The sequence below is a fragment of the Hippocampus comes genome, unplaced genomic scaffold (assembly GCF_001891065.2).
Source record: "Hippocampus comes isolate QL1 unplaced genomic scaffold, H_comes_QL1_v1.1 scaffold166, whole genome shotgun sequence".
Classification (NCBI taxonomy): Eukaryota; Metazoa; Chordata; class Actinopteri; order Syngnathiformes; family Syngnathidae; genus Hippocampus; species Hippocampus comes.
In genome coordinates, this window is record NW_017805452.1 from 1 (window position 1) to 5,153 (window position 5,153).

The following is a 5,153-nucleotide window of genomic DNA, read 5'->3' on the forward strand; positions in this document are numbered from 1 at the left end:
AAAAACGACCATGTATAGTAAGGCGTTCTTATCGGGGAAAAAAAACAACCATTTATAGTAAGGCATTTTTAGCCGACAAAAACGACCATGTATAGAAAGGCGTTTTTAGCCGAAAAAACGACCATGTATAGTTAGGCGTTTTTAGCCAAAAAAAAACACCATGTATAGTAAGGCGTTCTTATCGGGGAAAAAAAACAACCATTTATAGTACGGCATTTTTAGCCGAAAAACACGACCATGTATAGAAAGGCGTTTTTAGCCGAAAAAACGACCATGTATAGTTAGGCGTTTTTAGCCAAAAAAAAACACCATGTATAGTAAGGCGTTCTTATCGGGGAAAAAAAACAACCATTTATAGTACGGCATTTTTAGCCGAAAAACACGACCATGTATAGAAAGGCGTTTTTAGCCGAAAAAACGACCATGTATAGTTAGGCGTTTTTAGCCAAAAAAAAACACCATGTATAGTAAGGCGTTCTTATCGGGGAAAAAAAACAACCATTTATAGTACGGCATTTTTAGCCGAAAAACACGACCATGTATAGAAAGGCGTTTTTAGCCGAAAAAACGACCATGTATAGTTAGGCGTTTTTAGCCAAAAAAAAACACCATGTATAGTAAGGCGTTCTTATCGGGGAAAAAAAACAACCATTTATAGTACGGCATTTTTAGCCGAAAAACACGACCATGTATAGAAAGGCGTTTTTAGCCGAAAAAACGACCATGTATAGTTAGGCGTTTTTAGCCAAAAAAAAACACCATGTATAGTAAGGCGTTCTTATCGGGGAAAAAAAACAACCATTTATAGTACGGCATTTTTAGCCGAAAAACACGACCATGTATAGAAAGGCGTTTTTAGCCGAAAAAACGACCATGTATAGTTAGGCGTTTTTAGCCAAAAAAAAACACCATGTATAGTAAGGCGTTCTTATCGGGGAAAAAAAACAACCATTTATAGTACGGCATTTTTAGCCGAAAAACACGACCATGTATAGAAAGGCGTTTTTAGCCGAAAAAACGACCATGTATAGTTAGGCGTTTTTAGCCAAAAAAAAACACCATGTATAGTAAGGCGTTCTTATCGGGGAAAAAAAACAACCATTTATAGTACGGCATTTTTAGCCGAAAAACACGACCATGTATAGAAAGGCGTTTTTAGCCGAAAAAACGACCATGTATAGTTAGGCGTTTTTAGCCAAAAAAAAACACCATGTATAGTAAGGCGTTCTTATCGGGGAAAAAAAACAACCATTTATAGTACGGCATTTTTAGCCGAAAAACACGACCATGTATAGAAAGGCGTTTTTAGCCGAAAAAACGACCATGTATAGTTAGGCGTTTTTAGCCAAAAAAAAACACCATGTATAGTAAGGCGTTCTTATCGGGGAAAAAAAACAACCATTTATAGTACGGCATTTTTAGCCGAAAAACACGACCATGTATAGAAAGGCGTTTTTAGCCGAAAAAACGACCATGTATAGTTAGGCGTTTTTAGCCAAAAAAAAACACCATGTATAGTAAGGCGTTCTTATCGGGGAAAAAAAACAACCATTTATAGTACGGCATTTTTAGCCGAAAAACACGACCATGTATAGAAAGGCGTTTTTAGCCGAAAAAACGACCATGTATAGTTAGGCGTTTTTAGCCAAAAAAAAACACCATGTATAGTAAGGCGTTCTTATCGGGGAAAAAAAACAACCATTTATAGTACGGCATTTTTAGCCGAAAAACACGACCATGTATAGAAAGGCGTTTTTAGCCGAAAAAACGACCATGTATAGTTAGGCGTTTTTAGCCAAAAAAAAACACCATGTATAGTAAGGCGTTCTTATCGGGGAAAAAAAACAACCATTTATAGTACGGCATTTTTAGCCGAAAAACACGACCATGTATAGAAAGGCGTTTTTAGCCGAAAAAACGACCATGTATAGTTAGGCGTTTTTAGCCAAAAAAAAACACCATGTATAGTAAGGCGTTCTTATCGGGGAAAAAAAACAACCATTTATAGTACGGCATTTTTAGCCGAAAAACACGACCATGTATAGAAAGGCGTTTTTAGCCGAAAAAACGACCATGTATAGTTAGGCGTTTTTAGCCAAAAAAAAACACCATGTATAGTAAGGCGTTCTTATCGGGGAAAAAAAACAACCATTTATAGTACGGCATTTTTAGCCGAAAAACACGACCATGTATAGAAAGGCGTTTTTAGCCGAAAAAACGACCATGTATAGTTAGGCGTTTTTAGCCAAAAAAAAACACCATGTATAGTAAGGCGTTCTTATCGGGGAAAAAAAACAACCATTTATAGTACGGCATTTTTAGCCGAAAAACACGACCATGTATAGAAAGGCGTTTTTAGCCGAAAAAACGACCATGTATAGTTAGGCGTTTTTAGCCAAAAAAAAACACCATGTATAGTAAGGCGTTCTTATCGGGGAAAAAAAACAACCATTTATAGTACGGCATTTTTAGCCGAAAAACACGACCATGTATAGAAAGGCGTTTTTAGCCGAAAAAACGACCATGTATAGTTAGGCGTTTTTAGCCAAAAAAAAACACCATGTATAGTAAGGCGTTCTTATCGGGGAAAAAAAACAACCATTTATAGTACGGCATTTTTAGCCGAAAAACACGACCATGTATAGAAAGGCGTTTTTAGCCGAAAAAACGACCATGTATAGTTAGGCGTTTTTAGCCAAAAAAAAACACCATGTATAGTAAGGCGTTCTTATCGGGGAAAAAAAACAACCATTTATAGTACGGCATTTTTAGCCGAAAAACACGACCATGTATAGAAAGGCGTTTTTAGCCGAAAAAACGACCATGTATAGTTAGGCGTTTTTAGCCAAAAAAAAACACCATGTATAGTAAGGCGTTCTTATCGGGGAAAAAAAACAACCATTTATAGTACGGCATTTTTAGCCGAAAAACACGACCATGTATAGAAAGGCGTTTTTAGCCGAAAAAACGACCATGTATAGTTAGGCGTTTTTAGCCAAAAAAAAACACCATGTATAGTAAGGCGTTCTTATCGGGGAAAAAAAACAACCATTTATAGTACGGCATTTTTAGCCGAAAAACACGACCATGTATAGAAAGGCGTTTTTAGCCGAAAAAACGACCATGTATAGTTAGGCGTTTTTAGCCAAAAAAAAACACCATGTATAGTAAGGCGTTCTTATCGGGGAAAAAAAACAACCATTTATAGTACGGCATTTTTAGCCGAAAAACACGACCATGTATAGAAAGGCGTTTTTAGCCGAAAAAACGACCATGTATAGTTAGGCGTTTTTAGCCAAAAAAAAACACCATGTATAGTAAGGCGTTCTTATCGGGGAAAAAAAACAACCATTTATAGTACGGCATTTTTAGCCGAAAAACACGACCATGTATAGAAAGGCGTTTTTAGCCGAAAAAACGACCATGTATAGTTAGGCGTTTTTAGCCAAAAAAAAACACCATGTATAGTAAGGCGTTCTTATCGGGGAAAAAAAACAACCATTTATAGTACGGCATTTTTAGCCGAAAAACACGACCATGTATAGAAAGGCGTTTTTAGCCGAAAAAAACGACCATGTATAGTAAGGCGTTTTTGAATGTATTGAAAGAGGACATGAAGGTCGTCGGTGTGAGGGAAGAGGATGCACAAGGCAGGATGAGATGAGGCAACTGATTCGCTGTGGCAACACCTGAAGGGAAAAGCCGATGTGGTTCCAAACATCCCATTAACATGAAAAAAAAGACAAAAAAGGACTTAAATGTTCTTCACCAGACAGCGACAAAATAATGTTTCACAAGAAACAAAATGGGAGAGTGCTAAACTGCGACTATGCGGGGCTTTATATATACACACACGTAATCGGATAAATTCATGACACGATAGCCAAAGCATTTTCTTAGTGTTTGTGGCCGTACCCTGCAGACTGGGCATGTGTGGACCAGCGCCACCTTGGCAGCAGTTTTCTGGTCGGCCGCCTGCCCCTTCTTCTTCTCGGCGGCCTTCTTGGCGTTCTTCTGCTGGGACTGAATCTTTTGCTGCCCACGAGCCATGGCCCTCACATGCAACCTGAAAACACAACACGTCACACCTTCAGTCAACTCACATCGTATGCCAGGATAGATATTTTATCCACAGCTGTGCTAAATTACAAAACAGCTCAAATTCAGGGCACTGTTCTCAATGATGAAGCATTAACACAAAACCACAAATACAAATGTGCATGCAGCACCTGAACAGTATCCTGTTGTTATGGACACCTAAATTAAAATTAATAATCCCGCGAGAGAAATTGTTAACAAAACATACTTGTGGGTAACATTTATAAGGTGGCTTTGTGGTGTACGGTTTCAAAAGCGTCGGCTTTTCGCATTGAGTTCACATCGACATTACAATTATACTTTGTGAAGTGTCGCGTCAAACGTGAGACGAGGAAGAAATGTTATGTTCAACTTGGCCGTGAGAGCGTGATAGTAAATATATTATTTACATGAAGATATTACGACCCGAAAGGCTTTAAAAATCTTCGGCGGCCAACTTGCTAACAGAATTACCTCGCTTCGATAGCTAAAGACGCAAAGACATTACCGATAAGGCCGACATTAAATACAGTCTCATTGAGGCCCTCGCAAATAAAACATAAGTTAGTTTTAAACACTGAACTGCGGGGCAGCGTAATAATTTGAAAGCGTGTTTGTTTACCTTGGAGGTTTACCACTCTCGTTAGCTCTTTTGTCGTTCTCGTGTTTAACCGTCACCGGAAGTACGTCATTGTTGAAAAGGTCACCTGGGAAGCCTTCGCAAATGATTCACACAAATATATTCATGATTTTAACCTGTTTTTGAGATCCACAAATATGTCCGTGATTTGTTCATGTTGTGCGAGCATTTATCATGATTTATCATTTGTAAATATTCACATCTACTTGTGAACTGTTGCATGAACCCCTTCGCAACACAGCGTCTCTCAGTTGAAAGGGGATTGAATTATTTCTCTGGTTATCCGGATCAGTGTCTCTTTTGTTCATTGGATATTACGTTTACAGGTAGTTATTTAAAAACAGAAAAAACAACTCGTTACAGTATTTCATTTTCGTCTTTAATCGGGAACTCCAAAATTGAAATTTCACATACTGACCAGGAGACGGCGACAGTG

General features: G+C 38.2%; 1 pseudogene; it reads right to left on the reverse strand.

The window, feature by feature from the left end:
• Positions 1–3,801: 3,801 nt before the first annotated feature.
• On the reverse strand, positions 3,802–4,803 carry LOC109518336 (zinc finger protein 706 pseudogene; annotated as a pseudogene).
• Between the last annotated feature and the right edge of the window lie 350 nt (positions 4,804–5,153).